Source organism: Pleurodeles waltl, chromosome 7 (assembly GCF_031143425.1).
Source record: "Pleurodeles waltl isolate 20211129_DDA chromosome 7, aPleWal1.hap1.20221129, whole genome shotgun sequence".
NCBI lineage: Eukaryota > Metazoa > Chordata > Amphibia > Caudata > Salamandridae > Pleurodeles > Pleurodeles waltl.
This window is the reverse complement of record NC_090446.1, coordinates 1,392,281,155-1,392,302,522: the sequence shown is the minus strand read 5'-3', so window position 1 is coordinate 1,392,302,522 and position 21,368 is coordinate 1,392,281,155. Positions and strand designations below refer to the sequence as shown.

At 46.2% G+C, this 21,368-nt stretch overlaps 1 protein-coding gene across 2 annotated transcripts in view; it reads right to left on the bottom strand.

The window, feature by feature from the left end:
* LOC138246404 (E3 SUMO-protein ligase ZBED1-like) overlaps positions 1 to 20,966 on the bottom strand; it is a 169,139-nt gene extending 148,173 nt beyond the window's left edge. For both annotated transcript variants that reach the window (XM_069200991.1, XM_069200992.1), the window contains exon 1: positions 20,761 to 20,966. The gene's annotated coding sequence lies outside the window, so the exon portion shown is untranslated. The remainder of the gene's footprint in view (positions 1 to 20,760) is intronic.
* Between the last annotated feature and the right edge of the window lie 402 nt (positions 20,967 to 21,368).

Here is a 21,368-nt window from a genome sequence, read left to right as displayed (position 1 = left end):
GTGTGGTAATGATTCCATTTGCCGCAGAAGTAGCGGGGGTTGTCTTATTGTGTTGTTTTAGGGAGGACGGAAGTCATCTTTGTTTTCTGCAGCTATCACGAATGTGTTCCATACCGCTAGGCCTTTAACTAGAATACCTTTATCCAACATATTTTGTAGGGTCTGTGTTTCTGCTTTGGCCCAGCGTATTACCTCTTCTCGCCATTGGGTCTCCGTAGGGGTGCCCGGAGCCTTCCAGTGCATGGCGATAAGGCGTCTATATAGCACCAAGGCCAGGGCAATGCATTTATATGATCGTTTGTGTTTCTTGGAGAGGGGTGTTATACCCAGTAAGCATACTTCAGGAGTGGGGGATAGTGTGATGTTCGTCCATTCAGTCAATAACGATGTTATGGCTATCCATGTATTCCTAACCGGGAGACATTCCCAGGTTAAGTGATAGAAGGTGGCTTCTTCTGTATTGCATCTGGGACATGTCTGGGGGGAGCGGGGGAACATGCGTGTTATACGGTGTGGTGCTAAATAAGTCTGATGTACATAGTTAAACTGTGTATATCGAAAGCGGGGATTACGCGAAACCTCGCGGGTCATTCTCATCGCCTGTTCCCACGAGTTAAGTGTTAAGGGCTCCGGCAATACACAATCCCATCTGTTTTTTGCTTGTTCCGGTTTGGGTGGGGAGGATGCAATATATATTCGATATGCTTGATGAAACGTTGACGCTCCCCAGTAGCTCGTGGAACAAGGGGGAGACATCTGGTTCCGAGCTGCCGTTTCTCCAGAACTCTCGCATTACCTGTCTGATTGCGCCGCAGGCTATGAAACCCCCCTGACCCAATTCGTGTTTGTCGGCTAATGTTTCTTATGGTTGAAGTTGCCCGTCTTGGTAGATGTCTCCAAGTGTGCGTATACCTCTGCTGACCCAGGCGTTCAGACCCAGCGTGACCGCAATATTTGCCAGCGTGGGGTGAGCCAATAGTGGTATCCTGGGGGAGTATTGCGGGTCTTTACTGCTTCGCAGTGCATAACGTCCCCAGGCCCAGTGTGCAGTGGTCAGTAGCATATTACTTATGTGTCTAGGGTTTGTCCGATTCATAAGGTATTGCAGTTCTTCCATACCGTCGAGATCCGCCAGCACCTTCTGTGCCTCCGCGCCGGTGGGATTTCCAATCCAGGTGGTTATCCATTGTATCTGGGAGGCTGCATAGTACGCTTCAAACTTGGGGGCGCCCAGCCCCCCTAGTTTAAGTGGTTGGGTTATTTTTGCTAATGCGACGCGTCTGCGTCCCTTGCCCCATATTAGATCTGTTAATAGGCTATTCAATAGTTTGAAAAAGGAGCTCGGCAGTGTAAGGGGCAATGCCATGAAATAGTAGAGGAGGCGTGGCAGCACGATCATCTTTGCGATGGCAATTCTGCCCATGGGAGACAATGGGAGTGAGCACCAGAAGGGCAAGGAGCCCCTCGTTGATCTGATCACTTGACTAAGGTTGCCATCTCTTAGATCTTGATTGTCGTGAAATATATTTACACCTAGGTATTTGAATGTGGTGTAACACCATTCCAAGCCGCCCAGGCTTGATTGCGTTCTGAGTATCTCGGGGACCGGGCACAAGGGGAATATACAGGATTTTGCCCAGTTCACTGTTAGCCCGGCTACCGCGCTGTATTTTTTTTAGAAGTTCCAACAGGCCCGGGATGGCCATAACATGGTCACGTAGAAAAATCAGCGCATCATCTGCATATAAGGAAACTATCTGGTGCGACTGGCCATCTAAGATGCCCCATATGGGGGCCATTACACGGAGACGGGCAGCCAGGGGATCGATGGCTAGTGCGAATAAAAGTGGGGATAGCAGGCATCCTTGTCTGGTGCCTCTTCCGATGTTAAATTTTTTGGAGATGGTGTCCCCTGTCCTAACCCTAGCCACTGGGCCAGCGTATAGTGTTTCCACCCAGCCGATGTATGTTTGCCCAAAGCCCATACGATTAAGTGTTTCTATTAGAAAGGGCCATCCCAGTGTATCGAACGCCTTTTCGATGTCCAGTGAGACTGCAACTTGCAGCTCACCGTTTGCTGTAGAGTTTCCCATCAGGCGTAACAGATTCCTGATGTTGCTGAAGGTGCTACACCCGGGTATGAAGCCTGCCTGATCTTGATGGACCAGTTCTGATATACATGGTAGCAGGCGGTTGGCTAAAATCTTGCAGAGTAATTTGCAATCAGTATTTAGCAATGATAATGGCCTATATGAGCGAACATCTAGTGGATCGCGTCCTGCCTTCAGTAGTACTGCTATCAGCGCTTCCCGGCATGTGTCAGGGAGCTGGTTTCGCTCTAGAGCCTCCCTTAACATTGCTAAGTATGGAGTCAAAATCTGGGGTTGAAACGTGGTGTAGTATTCGATTGAAATGCCATCACTGCCAGGTGCCTTGCCATGCGTTAACTGTTGTAGTGCACGTTGAATTTCAGCTATCTCTATCGGACTGTCTAACTCTGTCACTTGGGCGTCAGATAGACGAGTCAGGGTAATACCACTGAAGAAGTCTTTTAGTTGAGTGTTAGTAGGAGGTGGTCGTGGTTGATACAGTGAGCTATAGTACTCTCTGAAAGCATTATTTATCTCTGCCTGCGTATTAACTATCCGCCCTGATTCCAGACGAATAGCCCCTATGGGGAGATTCCGGCGTTCATTGTTTATAAGCCATGCTAATAATTTGCCGGATCTGTCGCCTTCAGCGTGTGTACGAGCTAAATAGTAACGATAGTCGTAATGTCTGAGGCGGCTATCTGTGTCAGTCCATTTAGAGCACATATCAGTGATTTTTGCCAAGGTTGTGGTACCTTTGGCAAGTTCGCATTCAGAAGTTTGGATTTCTTGTTCCAATGTTCGGAGATCGCTCACTAAAGTCTGACGTACTCCGACTGTGGTTGAGATACATACCCCCTTTATGACTGTCTTCTGTGCGTCCCACTCAATAGCTCTAGAGCTAGTTGTCCCAGCGTTCGATCTGAAATATGCTGATATATGCATAGCTATATCCTTCCTGAATGGCGGGTCTTGTAATAATTGCGTTTGCAGTCGTCAGGTTGGGATACATGAGCGGGGCTTGCCCCATCGGATTTGTGCTTTGAGTGGACAGTGATCCGAGAGTACCCTGGCAGAGTACTCTGCATTCATTATTTTATGTGTTATGTTCTGTGAGGTAAGGATGAGGTCTATCCGGGTATACAATTGGTGTACTGGGGAGTAATAAGAATATTCTCTTTTATGTGGATGCAAGTGCCTCCATATATCAGTCAGTCGTCGCTCTTCTATCCATGTGCCTAATGCTAGGGAGTTTTTCATTGGCAGGGTGGCCACTAATGGGGGATGAGATCTGTCTTTATCGACGTGTGGAACGCAGTTCATGTCCCCTCCCCAAATGCATGATGTAGTTAAGTCGTTGGTTAGTTGTGCTATCGTTGTTTGTAAAAATTCACCTTGCTTGATATTCGGGACATATAATCCATTTATCACGAGCTCCTCCCCGTCCAACAGCCCTTTTAGTTGTATAAACCTGCCTTCCTTGTCTTTTATGTTGTGTTGTATTGTAAAGGGGACCCCCGGGGCTATCCAGACCAGCACCCCTCTGGCATAGGATGAGTCGCCAGCGCTATATATCGAACCCGACCAGCATTTTTCCAACCGGGCAGCCTCTGCAGTTGTAATGTGTGTTTCCTGTAATATTGCTATGTGAGTATGGTGGCGCTTTAAATATGCATGTATTCTATGACGTTTGCTAGCACCTGCCATGCCCTTCACATTCCAGGTTATTAAGTTATATATAGGTTCCTTGTTCGTTGTGATGTGTGGAAGCTGGTGGGGGCTATCTGATCATTGATTGCCCAAGCCGCCCCCTCCCCCAAGGCCCCCCCCGTCTCGCCTGCACCCACCCGCCCCGAGTAACCCCATCTAACGCCCAACCGTCTCCCGCGCGCCGAAGAGAAAGAAGAATCCCATAGTGGGTTAAGAGTGAAAGAAAGGAGGAGAGAATATTCCAACCAAAAGGATATTGCGGACAGTGTCCGTTTGTTAAACAAAGTGGCACAACCGGTGCCTAAGGTGGCTTCCAGGGAAGTCAGGTCCATTCGGAAACCGTTCAGGTATAGGGGGTCGTGGATTGGACGAGGTCGGGCCCTTGGGAGGCCCACCTTCAGGATATGTCTTTGCCTCTGCTGTACCAAGCGCATTTGTTCGGTTTATCAAAGATTCAGTCATTGCTTCTTATGTTGAGGACTGTTGTCCACTGAAGATTTCAAGGAGAAAGCCCCGATGACGAAGGCGGGCCACACCTCTGTTGTCGCCGCCACCTGAGGAGGACCGCGGACGCCGATCCTTTTCATTTAGAGTTCGTCAGCCAATCATGGGGTAAGGTCTGGGCCCACCAGCAGTGGGGAGGGGGTCGGGCTTGTGTCTCCCCCCTGTGCGGTAGTGTCATTGGTGTCCGATTCGCTCCTAGGATCCATCATCGCACGAGCAAAAGAGTTAGTGTCTTTTAGTATTTGTGCTTGGTCCAACGCCATTTGCGCTTTTGTGGGGCGAGAGGACGTTTTAGGTTTTTTCTTTTTCTTTCTGGGGCGAGCAGTAGTCCATTCTTCGGTTGGTGTGTCTTCTTTGGTTGGATCAACCAATCCCTTTGCGTGGATCCATGTCCATGCGTCCTCGGGTGTGTGGAACATTAGGATTGTCTCGTCCATTACTATGCGTAGTCGTGCTGGGAACATGAGGGAGTAAGTGAGGCCTTTTTCACGCAACAGCTGCTTGATCTTGTTATACGCCCCTCTTCTGCGCTGTATCTCCATTGTATAGTCTGGGTAAGCTGTGACCCTGCTATTTTCCACCTGGATCTGGTCTGACATTCTGAAGCATTGGAGCACCAGGTCTCTGTCCCTATAATTTAGGAAGCGTGCTATTAGTGGTCGAGGCAGAGCCCCAGGGCGGGGCGGATTGCTCGGGATTCTGTGCGCCCTTTCGATCACTGGTGTTGTACCGGGGGACTGTTCTGTGAGTATGTTTTTCAGCCAGGACTCCAAGAACACCTCTGCCTTAGGGGGATTCCATATGCTCCGGGATTCCAAGGAATCTGATATTATTCCGTCTGGAGCGTCCTTCAGCTTCTTCCGCTTTGCATTGTAGTTGAGCTATGTCCAGTTCCATTTGTTGCATTTTAGTTTTCATATCCATTACTTCTGGTTGGACGGTTTTCAGAGTCGTTTCAGTGTCGTGGACCCTTTCTGTTAATTTGCGGTGGTCAGCGCGTAGCAGTGAGACTTCCAGTACTGCGGCATACATTTTCCCTTCCAACGAGGATTTAGTGTCCATTATTGCTTCCATTATTTTATCAAATTGGAGGGAATGCGTGCGCAGTGTTTCAGTGAGTTGTAGGGAAGTGGTCAATTGCATGTCTGGGTGGCCGGTTGGCGGGGGAGGATCGCCATCTCCTAACGGCCCTGTCTTGAGGTGTTTTGGTTTGACCATGTTTCCTTGATGTCCTGCACTGAGTCGTTCCACTGGGGTTGATGGTCGGGTATTTGCTGGGAGGGTCCACTTATACCTCCGGTTTCTACCTAACACGTCCACCGCTTCAGTCGTTTTCCAATTTAATAAGGGGTTCCATGGCTCATGCTGTTGTTGGTGTCCATTTTGATGTTCTTGAGTTTATTCCGCCTCCGTAGGCTGGGGCCCAGTTTGTTTCATAGAAGCCCCTGGCGGTGCGGCAGCGGGCCCCCTGGCTAGTATGGAGGGCTCGGCTGGATCTGGCACGCCGTGTGGTGCCCTGCGCCGGGGGGGGTGCTGTTCGTGAACCGAGGCCACGGGGGATCCCGCAGCTGTAAATACTGAGGGCTCCTACGGTGAAATCTGTAGGCTGAGAGAGGCTGTGCATTAGGTTTTCATCATTTGGGAGATTTAGTCCTTGCGCGCTGGGTCTAGGGCTCTCATGTGGCGCTGTGGTGGGGAACGATGTTTCTCCCCACGTAGGCAGCAGGATAGGCCCCGGGGATTCAGCGCAGGCACCAACTACTCCCGATCGTCCCACAGGGTCGTACAGCCAGGTCTAGCCCGGGTGGGGCGCCCTCTCCGGGACGAGGGGCGTCTCCCGCTCCCGAATCCAGGCGTCGGATCAGGGGACGCTCGTCAAGAGACGAGGAGGCCGGGCGCTCTCCCTACCTCCTCTTAGTTCAATGCGCAATGCGCTCGAGCGACGGTCCCGCGTAGGCAGCAGGATAGGCCCTGAGCATTTGGCGCAGGCATCCACTGCTCCCTATCGTTCCACGGGGACATGCAGCCGGGCCCAGCCCGGGTGGGGCGCCCTCTCTGGGACGAGGGGCGCCTCCCGCTCCTCGGTCCAGGTGTTGGGACGGGGGACACTCGTCGAGGGACGAGGAGGCCGGGTGCTCTCCCTACCTCCCCTTGGTTGAGCGCGGAACGCGCTCGAGCGACGGTCGCGGTCCTCAGTAATGGCGGCCGCTTCGTCCCGAGATCACCGGGTCCTCCGTGTTGGCCGCGCCTTCCAGGGCGCCGTTCTCCCGGAGCTTCTAATTATGCCAGGCAGTGATTGCACTGTGATCCCAGGCACTTTGGGTCACAGCAGGGCACAGGATTTTGGTGTGACGGTGGGCCAAGAGCGGAGCTCTACGATTAAGCTGCCGCTCCGGCCGCCATCTTGGCCACGCCCCCGCCAAGATAAATCCTTAGACCTGACTGGCCACTAACAAAAATTCTTGACATGGCCAAGGACGCAAAAACTTCAGGTGCCCTTTCCTTCCCTGAGGTACTTTCTATTTGGGCCCCTGGGCCAGTATCTCCTCATTAAGATTAACCATAAGGTAGGGGATCTAGCGACCTCTGAGGCAGGGCAGGTTACACATGGCGGACTCTTTGCTGAGCCATTCATCAAGGAGCTCAGGAAGTTTGTCTCCACATATAAATTATCTTGATAAAGCGCAATCCTCAATCAAGCACATCTCTACCCCCCCCGGATTTTCGATGCGGCCGGTTGTGGCAGGGGGTGTTCGGCTGGCTGCCCGCAGTCTCGGGCCCCTGGCAGAGGTCAGTCATCAAGAAGAGGCAAGTGGCAGGACCCCCACCTACTTTGGGGGGATTCTACCCTACAAAAGAACATCTGAGGCACAGAGGTTCCAGAGGAGGTTTCCATAGAGGAGGCTCCTATTCCAACTCCCATGACAAGTCTGCAGTTGATTTCTCACAAGGACTTGGGGAGCGGGTTGGCATAATTCGTACATGTCTGGAGGACTCTTACTACTGATGCTTGGATCCTGCAGACAGTACAGTGCTTCCATATAGAATTCTACAGCTCCCCCTTACAGCCATACCTGCCTCAACCAATCGTCTTCTTGGGTAGAGAGGTGGCCCTTATCCACAGGGAGGTTCTGGAACTCCTGGCCAAAGGTGCTATCTCTCTGACCACCCACCACCCTTCCGGGTTCCTCAGCAACATTTTTACTTGTACAGAAACAAGATGTCGGACAACACCAGATGATAAATCTACGTGAGTTCAAGATGGAAGGAATCCATTTCCTCAGAGACCTTCTCTATCCCAACGACTGGCTGGTGCGTCTTGATCTGAAGGATACTTATCTCACGATTCCGGTGTTCTTGCCAAATCGTTAGTTCCTACGGGAGTTCCAATGGGAGTTCAGACCTTCAAATTCAAATCCCTGCCTTTCAGCTTCTCCTCCGCTCCATGGTGTTTCACTAAGTGCTCAAACCGATGGTTGAATTTCTAAGGGCATCAAGGGTCCACATGATAGTCTATTTAGATGATACACTCATCATGGACCAATGCCCTCAGGCTCTGAACTTGCATCCACAGAGCGCAGTGGACCTCCTCCAGTCCCTCGGCTTTATCATCAATCAAGCAAAGTCGGCCCTGACACCACCACAATCTTTGATCTTCCTGGGGTTCGTGATCAACTCGGTGGACTCCACCTTGAGCCTGCCATCCAGGAAGATGGCCAAAATCCGACACAAGGTACGCAGAACCCTTGCAAGACCCTCAACTTCTCTCAGACAGATCGCCAGCGTAGTCGGCCTCCTGTCATACTCCATACAGGCCATTTTTCTGGGCTCCTTTCACTTCTGTGGCATGCAACGAATGAAGGCGTCCCACCTGTATCGTGGCCTCATTTACTCTTGGACGAGTCAAGGCTGAGCTACAGTTGTGGGCTACACATATGGAGGCCTGGAATGGGCAAGCTATTTTTGGTTCTCAACCCAAATTAGTAATAGAATCCGACGTAAGTGCTGGGGGGCACGTTGGGGCAGTTTACCACGGGGTGGATGGTCCGCATCTGAGCAGGCCCTGACATCAATTGTCTTGAGCGGATGGCAAGCTATTTTGCGGTAAAATTCTGGACAAGAGAACGTGCCCAATGCGGTGTACTTCTGAAAATGGGCAATGTAGCAGTAGTCCGGTACATCACCCATCTGGGAGGAATGCGCTCCAGAGATCTGTTGGATCTGGTGAAGACTTTTTGAATGTATTGCCTCGATCACAAAGTGTCAGTGGTGGAGGAGCATCTCCCGGGTTCAGAAAACCAAGTGGCAATCTCATCACCTCAAGGATACGAGCCTGTGGAAACTGATCTCACAGGCGTTTAAAGCTCTGGTGGGTCAGATGCCGAAGCAGTATCAACTGTTGCTTTTCTCCAATAGTGGTCCATGAAGACTGGTTATGCCTTCCCACCATTTGCAATGCTAATGAGACTTACAGGTCAGACACACCGTCAGCAAGCGGACCTGGTGGTAGTAACTCAGATCTGGAAGTCACAAGACTGGTTTCCAGTTCTTCTGGAACCTTCTTGGGATTTTTCAATCCGTCTACCCTACGGTCAGTTTCTCCTCAAGGATCCATCTGGGAATCCCCACCTGCTGATGGTCAATGGATCTCTCCAGCTTATCGCATGGAAAATTACAGGGCACGTGGCAAGTCCCAGGGCTTTAGTGCATAGCTGCGGACCTCCTGTTCCGAGCCTGGAGGGACAATACTGTTAAACGATACCACCCTGCCTGGACTGGAAGGATGAGTTGGTGTCAGCACCGGGACTTGGATCCCGTGGGGACAGATGTTGTCCACATTTTGAATTTTCTGGCTTCTCTTGCGGAAGAAGGACTGGCCTATAGGTCAGTCCACACCTTCAGTCTGCGATCTCCATGGGGCGGTCCAGTTGGTGAACATCCATTGGTCCATAAGCTTCTCAGGGGGTATCACGTCAGAATCAAGATATTCTGTGCTTTGGGATGTCAATGAAGTATTGAATCTCCTCCTTTCCTGGCCACGGAATAAATATCTTTTTTAGGAAGCAGTTGTCTGCGAAGCTGGCTATGTTAATGGCTATGTTACTGTGCTTGGTCTCTTGTCGCCGGGTCTCAGATGTCTGGGCTTTTGGCATTATTGGCTGTACCTTTATCCAGGAAGGGGTTTCCTTCCACGTGTCCCACAGGACGAAGTCCAATTATCTCATATCAGACTTTTCTGAGTTCTTCTAAACTGTGTTGTTCGCTGTGTCAAACAGTATGAGTCGATGACCGAGGAGCTTCGGCCCCATAGGGAAAGACAGCTGCTTACTGCCCTCTGTAAACCTCACAGAGCTGTCTCCTACCCTACCATTGTGCACTGGGTATGCTGGGCTATGCATGTGGCCAGTATTGACACAAAGGTGTTTGGAGCTCATTCCACCAGAGGGGCTATGGTGTCAAAGGCATTCACCCTTGGGGCTCATTTGGAGGATATTATGAATGCTGCAGACTGGTCTTCGGACTCAACCTTTAAAAGGTTTCACTTCAAACCAGTCTCCTCCATTGTGACCCTGGTGGTAGACAAGCTTTAAACTGGCATAATCCTTGCCTCCGGGACCTGACATAGAATGAAATATTTCCTAGCAATCATAGAGGAAAGTTTCAATTCTATTAAGGACACAGAGGCATGGATTAACCCACCTGTTACACTGTAAAACTGCACCCACCCACTGATATCAGAGCTCTCCGTTCAAAGAGTAAGTAAAAGCTTCATTAGATTATCTATTAACTGTATGCATTGGTCTGCGTTGAACATGCTGGTTTCTCTGCTTTTTCTGTGCTAAATGCCACTGTATTACTTGCTGGTTTGCCTGAGATCCTGGTGTGAATTTTACGTATGGATTCTTGAAGGACTGGAGTCGTCCAAACAGTCGGCTTTGGTCGCAGGAAGAAACAGGATGAGGGCAGGCGGACGGAGGCTGAGAAGGGCCATGCTGGGCCATGATTGGACAGTTGCTATTGTGGTTTTCTCATTTTCTAAGGAATGATGGGAAATGTAGTTTGTCTGTCAATAAAGAGCTGCTGTTAATAAAATGAAGAAAGTGTTGGCATAATCCTCGCCTCCGTGTTCTTAATAAAATTGAAACTTTCCTTTATGATTGCCAGGAATTTTTTCATTGTGATCCATAATGCTTGCCTTTGTGTGCGTAACAGAATTTAAAAATCCATCTTGATGACTGAAAAGGTTACATTCTGTTTATTTTTTAAAGTTGTGGCCTTTGCTAACTCCCACTCAAACCAAGTACCTCATTTTTGGGGGGAAAATCTGTTTATTAACGTTTTCAGCATTTTATAACATTCATTTGTACAACAAGTGCAGGACATTTATTATATGCAATTATTAGTAGACTAGATGAGCACAACTGTCCAACATAGACAGCGGAACAATTGGCTGCGAAGACATATTGCATACGGTTCCACCACTCCCCATAAAGCCCATGTATAACAGGATTAATTAATGCATGAGCGCTATCAGAGGAAATCATACACTGGAATCATGAGTCACACAAATAATTGAGCATGTTACAGGCACCTCAGTGGTACCTTAACCCTTTCCAGCAGGTCATTGTGCATGTACAGCATTGTGCATTCAGGCGCAGATCTTCAGATAAGGCACAACTTAACAATAAGAACATGAACATGAACGAACTTTGGAGGACTGTCTCTACAAGCAGCAGGCCCAGTCCAGGGGCATAGTCTCTGGGTCACAGAGACCCCATGTTTTGCCTTGCGCATCAGCAAAGGGCAGACGTGCACACACCACACTCCCCCACCTCCCACACAGGTCACACTCTCAACTCAAACCAAGTACCTCATTATGATGATTAAGAAAATAACAAAACAAAAAAAAAAAGCATTTGCAAAGCAATAAGTCTCGCATTAGCTTGAGTTAGAGCTATTGGTGTTGTAAATGCATAACTGGAATTTTTTTTGCCACTTAAATTGGTCAACCCTGCCGCATAATGTGGTCCTCCTGCCACATGAATTCAGTGGCCCTTCATATAACTAAGCACTTCAATTTACCTTATGCCTCTATCAGCAGTACTCCAAGCTGTAAATCAAAAGTTCCAGCCATGAGAGAACTTAAAAAGGCATTGGCTGGTGGGAGGGGTTATCTTGGGGTCCCCCCAACCTAGTGTGGGGACCCAAAGATGCCCTAGACCGAAAGAGTGTGACATATGGGGCGATTTTCTGAGTGCTGCGAATATTGTGGTATCTTGACTGTAATGCTCAGAACAGCCTCTATAGAACACCATAATGAAAATAGCATTTGTAAGAAATATGGTCATGTAACCATACTGTCAGTCCTGGAGGGCATAACGACAGGAAAACAGAATAGCAAAAAGTAATGCAGTGTAACCATATATGTAGCCCCTAGAGGACATAATGCATTACACTATTTCAGGCCAGGCAGGCCTACTGCAGTGCTATGACAAACATGGCCCTTAAAACACAAACTACTCCCAGCTGTAAAACAAAAGTTCCAGCCATGAGAGAGCTTAAAAAGACACGGAATGGTGAGAGAGGTTACTATTTTCCCGCCCTCCCTCCCCCACCTAGTGTTGGGACCCAGAGATGACCTAGACAAAAAGAGCCCATCGTGCTGAACGATTTGGAGGTGGTCCCATTGTCGTAGGACCACCACAGGCTGAGTTATGGGCAAAACAAATTTCATAAAGAAATGCCCCGCAAAGCTTTATGGGGTAGGTTTCCGAGTGCAGTGAATATTGTAGCATCGGCTCTCCCGCTTTTAAACGCTCCAATTTGTATATTTTTCAACTGCTAAACTTGTACATAAGTGGTGCTCATGTAAAGCGATCCTCAGATCGAGGTCGCTCTATATGAAATTTCACGTAGTCATGTAAAGCGTTGCTCCTATCGAGTTCACAATATATGAATCTTCACGTCCTCATGTAAAGCGCTCCTCTGATGGCGTTTGCGCTATATGAACCTTTTAGAAATCGTTTTAAAATAAATATAAAAGAACCCACCTCCAGATTGCAGCCTTTGTCACAGACACCACAAAGAAATGGATAAAGAACAATCATTTTCCTGAACTAATTTAATTATGTTCATACAGATAGTAGTCTAGAGTTAAATAAATTAAGCATCCAACATAAAGAAACATCAGTCTGCTTCAAAACAACATTGAACACACATTAATACACAAAGCAGACAAACAAAGTTTTTTTGGCAATTTCAGTTCATTGTAATTGAAATCCAATCATCCTTATAATCCACAAAGATGTGGTTGTGATCTTCAGACTATAAGGCAAGCCACACAATTTAAACTTACAATATCAAAACAAGAGCACGTAAAGGTTTATTACATTTTCTGATACGTCATTAGATTCTGAACAAGAGACTCTAGGCCAGCCTACCTCCAATTTCCAATACCCGGGGTTCAACCTATTTTTAGCAGAGGCAAATGCCGAGGGAGAGGAGGACGTGGCACGAGAGTCCAGTTCCAAGAACAAGACGTACTTTGCACTAGGAGAAGGACATACAGACGCTAGACAGCACTATGTCTGGCTCCAAAGAGCTTATTCGGATCTATAATTTGTCCACAAATCCCCTTATAGCCATTGAAAATAAAATACTAAGCAAAGGGTTATCTTTTGTACCTCTTAAAATTAAGGAACCTGTTGAAACTAAACAGAAACTCTCAGTTTCCTATGGAAAGTTAGATTAAAAGCCTTTTTTGCTGGCCAATCCAATGCCACAGAAGAGCATATTAGTGGCTCGAGGCACAAGTCCACATTTTGCCCAGACAAAAACAGCTTGCCCCCAGAAATATCGTTCTTTAGGGAAGTAGTTTTGATGGAACTCGACCAATTTAATAACAGAAAACTCTTCTTCTGACAGAATTATACTAGAGCTGAAGCTGCAGCCATCCAGAGCTTGGCCAATAATAAATCCACCAACATAAAGACTGCAGACAAAGGAGGTGGAATAGTTATATGGGATAAGATCAAATATGATCAGGAATTGATGAGACAGCTTGACAATCATGCCTACTACCAGTTGATTAGTGAGAACCCCCTTCAGGACCTATGTGATAGAATCAATGAGATTACTATGCAGGCTATTGAGAAAGGATGGATTTGTAAAAAAAAAAAATTGAATTCTTAAAACAAGTTAGGCAGGATACCACTCATATATATACTTCTAAAGTTCAAAAATACTTATAAAAGCCTCCTGGAAGGCCCATTATCTCTGCATGTGCCTCCAGTACGTTGATATTTTTCTTAAACAGTTTGTGATTAAAATACAGGCATACACCTGAGACTCTATGGAAGTTGAGGGCCTACCATTCAATGAACAGAACCAACATCTGGTGACATTCGACACAGAATACTGTGTACCCGGCAATACCCAGAATACTAATACCCGGCAAGATGAGGCCAAAGAGGTGATTAGGGCAACTTTAGAGGCTAGACCTCCTCCACATAACATCCCCAGATTTTTTAGAAACTTTGGCCACCCTTTGTTTGAAAAATAACTTCTTTATGTTTAAAGACAATATGTATTTGCAGATTATAAGGGTGGCTATCGGATGCAGCTTTGCACCGGATGTAGCCAATTTGATCATGGATTACTTTGAAAAGGGATGGGTTTATGACAACTTGAACCCATTCAGAACAAACATTGTGTGGTGGTTTCGCTAAATCGATGACACCCTTATGATGTGGGAAGGCAAGAAAGCCATTACGTCTGCGCTTCATGAGTGGTTAAAGCAACACACACACCTGACTTAAAATTTACCATGCATTGAAACATCAAGAAAATTCATTCTTAGATCTTTGGATAATAGCCAATGAAGGAACTCTAGAGCTGAACTTATACAAGAAACCTACACATCGCAATACTTTGTTGCATTTTTCCATTGGTCATCCCAGGACTATGAAAGAGAATTTGCCCTAAGGACAACCCTTTTGCATTAGAAGGAACTGTACTAACAGTGATGACTGTTTTGAGAATCCACTGAATTAATTCACAAACTGGTTAACAGGGGATACCCCAAAAAAAACTTGTTAAAGCAGCCTCCAGGAGAGCATGGTTTACACCTAAAAACACGCTATTAGTTCCCAGAAACCACCCCAAAGAGACTCCCTTGACATGTATGATAACATATAACCCCAAAGTTAGATCGATTATTGAAAGGAATTAGAAAATCCTGGCCCTGCTTGGCATTCAGAAACTACTGTTCGCATTTAAGAAGTCACAGAATTTGCGTTAATATTTGGTTAAAGCCATATTCCCAACAGAAAAGAAGAAGGGCCTCAGGGAAATGCTGGCGTTACCACCCTTGAATGGCCACTATAAATACAATAATTGTGTAGCTTGTCAGCTCACTAATGAAACCAAAGAAGTAATTTTGAATGGCAAAACGCGACGCCAATTAGCATTTTTGAATTGCAGCACTAAAAATGTGATATACTGTGTGAGATGTCCTTATGGATTGATATACATAGAGCAAACATCACAGCCAGTGAAGTCCTGCATACTACAAAATAGATCAAGGACCAGATGCGCAGTATGTGGCGCAACCCTAGTGAAGCACTTTATTGAATTCAGTCATATGTCCGATGCTTTATGTAGCACAGATAAGTCACAGGGGACAACCTGTTTCTGTCACCTTAGATAAGATGGAGGCAAGACTGACAGAGATATGGAACAGGCTCAACAACTTGGATGAAATGTGGGCCCTGATCTATTACTATTCTGATGCATACGTTGTGATAAACACAGTTTTTGTCCTTGTTCTGGTTGTTATGAAATGATTCTTCCCACAACAGCTGGGTTGTGGTACATGATTGCATAGTCTGTGTATTTTTACGTCTCACACAATGCATTTTTATGTCACATTTGAGATTCTCTAGATCAGTAAACCATTTCATTGCCACATATGGGTCTTTTTATAGTTCTCAACTTTATTTTGGTGTTTTTTGCTTTTTATAAGCTGTTGTAGACTGGGTAGACAAATGTTTTTTGAAGTGGTGATTTAGATGTCTCTGCTTCTACTGCATTCCCCCTATGGGGGCCATAAAGTTAGACATTATCATAAAAAATGATATAATGATATTATACAAATGTGCATTTGTTTGTTCCTATGCTCTGTGTAATTACCCTGAGCCTGCTCTTTCTTCTTGTCGGATGGCTCGATGCTTCTATTGTCTTCCCCCTATGGAGGCCATATAGTCAGACATTACCACGTGAAATGATATAATGGGGTTATACAAATGTATATTCATTTGTCTATTTTATGTCATGTGTGATTGCCCCGAGCCTTCTCTTTCTTCAAGTCAGTTTGCCTTCAGCAGCCCTTCTCAGAACTTTTTTGAGCAGTGCTGTCCTGCAGCCCTCAGGGGTCCATTTAACTAAGAGGACCGTATTTTTTTCTGTTCTTGCTTAAGCCTATGGGAATTTTCTGATCTCTTCTACCCTCCTCCCCCTTTTTAAATATTGCTTGGTGATAGAGGGCATGCACTATATTACTTCCCCGCCCCCTGAGGACGAATGGGCTTGGGACAGTTTTGGGTTATCTTATAAACTGGACCTATCTGTTCTCAGAAAAGGCTTGTTCCCTTTTAAGACGGTCGCCACTTTTGCTTCGACTGGAGTCACTTGACAGGCTGAGTATATGTAGCGCGAACCCGATGGGCCCTTCCTTCTAGTGGTTACAAAGGACCCATTTCCTGAACTTCTAAGGTAGCAGATACCCGAGTTTACCAGCACTGCCCGCCCAGACAGAGGACTTATTCCCTTTAGTCTGGATCACTTAGAGTAGATGACCGGTTTCCAGCACTGCATCCGGTGCCTGTAGTTGGGTAAGTCATAGCTTGGTTTGACTCTGCCTTCTACAGGCTTGAGGTAACCTTATACTCTCTCTCTTAACCTAGCGATCCTTGGTCATGGTTTGATGGTTGTGCACTTTTTCCAGGTTAGCCTAATTGGATGAAACCCGGTCTCTGAAGAGGACAAAGGCTGTTTTCGCTTCATGCTGTTTGTATTTTTTGCAAGCGTATTCCCCTGTGCCTACATTGTTAGCAAAGTATCGCTTCTCCTGTAGCAGGTATTGAATACTCCCTTCCCTTAACTGTGCTTCACTTTGGGGTCCACCGGACTTCTGTGTTTGTATGCACTCGGGAGGGTGAACTTGTTCTCAGCGTATTCTTACTTTTTTTGTTCACATGGCACCACTATTTCTAGGTGGCTGTTCTAGAAAAGACCAATGGCTCAGAGACTATCACGCTGACAAGTATGTTTGTCAATTTGGGGTCACCTTTCTGGTTTTGTTTTCTGAAACACAAAGGGTTTCTATATGATTGAGTATCCCGTGAACATGTTTTTAAACATATTTTATGGACAACCATTTGTTTGCTTATTAGGTATTTCTCTCTCCTATGGTCCTGATGAGGCCCGCAATTCATAGGGGCCAAAACGCATCGACCTTTTGTATTGGAGGAGTTGTTTGAATTTTTAGCAATAGCTAAAAGAATTTTAGAACACATCCGCTTGAAGAAACGGACAGAAATACCCACCTGATATGTCCAGCGTTGCAACTATGTCCTATGTGGATTGCCTCACAGAGTGAAGATCACAACCACCCACGTCTTTGTGGATTATAAGGATGATTGGAGTACAATTACAATGAACTGAAATTACTTAAAAAAACACAAATAATAATAACTTTGCTTGTCTGCGTTGTGTATTAATATGTGTTCAATGTTGTTTTAAAGCAAACTGATGTTTCTATATGTCGGATGCTTATTATTATTATTATTTTTAACTCTAGACTACTGCACTATCTGTATAAGGCATAATTAATTTATTTCAGGAACGTGATCGTTTTTTACCTGTTACTAATTAAGGTATTCACCGTTGCATGAATTGTAATATTATCCTTCCCTGCTATTAACCACTCTTGTTGCATAAAATTCTATTTACCCAGGTTTAGTGGGGTTATTAGGGTAAGTCCCCTTTTTGCCCTAGAGACCACAAAGAAACAGCAGCATGCCCAAAACGAGGAGGAGGATGAAACAACATACAGCCATGCAGAGCGAAGCGGCAAGAAAAAAGTAGTGCCCCACACTAAGGTATATGGCCTATCGTGCAATAATCCATGTAACAGGGTCAGTCTCCAAGGTGGTAACAAAGCAGCTTCAAGATGGGACACACGTAAAGCATTTACCTACGAAATCAAGGGAATTTTGAAAGGCAGGCCAAGGAACAAATGAAAGTGATGGGCAAAGTGCAAGCCCACAGATGTAGATTACAACATGTCGAGAGACAGCACTTGCGCGCTGCCTAGGCTCCACCTAAAAACAACAGCCCAGGGTTGAGAAACAAAGCAGCCATCCTGTCACAGATGCAGTGGAACAGGCCAAAGGATGTGAGGGGGCACCACTCAATCTATGGCTATTTTCAGATCTCTGCTGCTAGATACCACATGCGTTGCCTGTTGCGAGACATGTTGTTAGCTTATAGTGGGCTTAGAGCCCACCCATTGGTTACCGTTGGTTGGTTTCTTTGTTACACTCATCTGCTTGCTTCTTATTTGTCAGCTTACGTAGGCTTTCATTCTTCTTCTTGCGTTTAACCTTCCCCTGGAGCATGGAAGCATTACTTGTGCCCTTTCACCACTAATTTTTTTGGTGTGAATATTTTCTTTTGCTTAAGCATGCTTCCGGAGTTAATGTGTTTTTCAGCTTTCTCCCTTAGTGTGCTTCTTTTAACCCTCCTCCCTGCACCGTGTAGCACTCTCTCTTGACCGTGTTTCTCCCAACCCACTCCACGTTGCTCTCGCCCATTTATTTCTCACCTTCCCTCCCTACTCCTTGCTGCTCTCCCTCCCAGTTAGTTTGCTTCTTTCCCCACACCGTCTGTATTGCTTCCACCCACATGTGACCCTCTGTTGCTTTCCACCCATCCCTGTACTCCATGATTCCGAACTCCTCCCCTGCGCCCTCTGTATTGCTTCCATGCTGTGCCTACATCAGGGGTCTTCAAACTGGGGGGTGGGCTCAAGTGAACTCAGCGGGGCATCAGGCTCTGGCCAAAAGAAGCACTGTGCTAATAACAGGGCTTTGTTTAAGCTGAAAAAAGAGAGCAGAAGTAAACCGCTCAGTAATTGGCCATCATTAACATGTTTGGTCCTTTATATACAAGCTGGTAGTATGTCAAAAGAGAAGGGACTCCAAATACTCTTCAAAAAACCCCACCCCTAATAATCCCACTGTGGATACTTTCATACGTTAGTAAGGCATGCCTGCCTGACCAGAATAATATGTTTGGCATCACGTGTATTAATGCATTTTAGCACAGTGTTAGAAGCACTGCAACTGTTCAGTGTGCCCATCTAATGGCCATCAGATCCCTGGCTCCTGGTGTACTGCATGCACGTAGTAGCAGCAGTTATTCAAGCCTCTGACAATTTTCCACTTTAAGAAATTACACTGCTTACAGTACTGTTAAGACGAACCACTACTTGACTGTAGTTTGTTATGAATGCATGACTGCCCAGTGCCACCAGGGTTTTACAGTTTTTAGAAACAGGGGAGTATTTGAAGCATATTGACCCAATCTGGACTGCATATAAAAACCAACGCAATTATGGCAAAATCATCTATGCTTATGCGTTGTAAATACTGTGGCAAAAACGATCCAGGTGTTAATGTTCTTTTTCAGAAAGTTGTTGCACGCTCTGAGCTTTAGATTCTTAAAGGGTAGTGAATTTAAATTCGAATCCTGTATTTATTTGAACATGCCTAAAAATACATTAACATGGATAGGATTGCAACGCTATTACCTTAAATGTGGCTGGTATTTCAAATTCCCCAATACCCGCCACCTTCCCTCCTCACTCCCAAAAATTAAATAGAGGTCAGGGAAACCCATCTTACACCTTGAGAGAAGCAGGTGTAAAAACAAAGTAGGCGGTTGCATTGAATATACTAGCTTTCTGAACTTCTTTCACAAAACAACCTAAGCCATCTTTCTGCCTTTCTTACCATGTCAGTGCTCGATCATGTTTAAGTCTGTGTAATGTGTGCCCTTTCGTAAATTTGTGCTGAAACTGTGAACACGCTTGAATCACTGTGTACTCTTGTGTTAGTGCATGAACGTCATTGTGTCAGAACATATATGGCTCTTGTGATAGTATATGGATGTTCGGATGTCAGTGTGTGCACCCACTCTTCCTACTGTGTAATCTTAATTCAGTGTCTTCTCTTTTGTACAGTCGTGTGTATTTTAGTGTCCCTGTGACACTTTGCCCTTCTCTCCGTAGGAAGACGGCCACCTCGTAATGGATTTTTAAATACACTATTATAGTAAAGCCACTATGCATGTGTGTGCAAACACTGCGGCAGCCAACTTGTATTTTTTTTTAAACAAACTCCATTACAAGATGGAAGGTGTACATGTGCAACCCAAGAATGATGGGGGGAAAGCACTGGCGAAGACAAGAGGTCAGATCCCATCAAGCAAAGGCGAGATTTTGGGGCTTTGTTGATTAATCTATTCAGAGAATACATTTCCATTGCTTGTGGTATTCCCACGGCACTTTGCTATGTTCCTGTTGGTCTCAATATTACAGTTTAACCTTTTGTTTTAACCATAAAAATTGTGCAACACTCATAAAATACAAGTGGTTTAGATCCATCTTCCATTTATCAATCCCCGAACGAACCAATTCAACCTTCCGCTTCCAAAAGTTGCTAAATGGATTACTCGAGCTAACGGTAACAGTTATTTACAATCGCAAGAAACTGAAAAATATGCGGTACCAAGCGCTAGGTAAAAATATAAACTATTAAAAAATGGTTTTAAGATGTCGCAAGTTGAAATAGGAGTCCAGCGACTTCAAATCACACACTTTCAGTGCGCTGTAAAAGTGGTAATTTGACTCGTGTGCTTAAGTGAGTTCATTGGAAAACTTAACTAGAACCACGTCTCAACACGCATTCTAGAGAAAGAAGAAAAACAACGCGAGCTGACCACTTAAAATGAAAACAAAAATTAAGCAACTCGCACTGTTCCTGGCAGTGCGTGATCCGCAGAAACAGCATCGACTAAACACTGACAGTCGGGGGATATCAAAGCTCTGACATGCGCAACTCTGCTACGTAACCTTCTGCACGCGCCGTCATTGTTGACCCCGCCCACCCGACGCCATTTTGCAGTCATGTTCCTTCACCAGTTGACAACAAACGTATGACCTTCTCGCGGTTGCCATTTTACTGCCCCACCCCTTTTCATGGCGCAACCAAAACAATGAAACCGATTAATCGATTGGGCATCGTTCAGCTTTTGGTATCGGTGACGATACCCACAGTGCAATCGATTAAAACCCAATCTGGTGGGCTGCCGGCTGATATCGGCTCGCACTCACCTGCTGTTGGCGGTATCGACTGGTGGGTTGGGCGGGCCCCAGCCCTCTGTTCCCCGGTAGTTTTATTTCTTATTTTACCATTTAACCGTCTCCTTAAGCCACCCTGACTTCGATTTCCCCCGACTGAAAGCAGAATCTGATACCACGGGCCTGTGCTCCTCCCCCGGCACCGATTGGACATATCGATTGGTAATTAGTTGTTGACGGGCAGTAGCTATGGCCAATGGCTAGGGGGCTGGACTCTGGTTTTAAGGCCACGCCCACCGCGAGATGTTAACTAGGGATAGCGGGGTGCAGCTAGCTCGGACAGCAATCGGTCCTGCCCCTTTAGCCTCGAACATGACCGATAGTAAGAACAGCCAATGAGAAGGGGCGCTTTCCAATGGCCACGCCTAACACGATTAACGTTGTGAGCACCCAGATGTACTTTAAGATGCGAGTAGCAATCGGTTCGGGTCATTATAATTGAGGTATAAAGGCAAACAAAGGAGCCAATAGGATACGGATATTTATCCTTCAGCAATCGGCCGCATATAACACGATGATTTCAGACGTGTCTTTCTTTCATCACCAATTTTATTATTGTCGATGAGTTGCGTCGAAGGAAT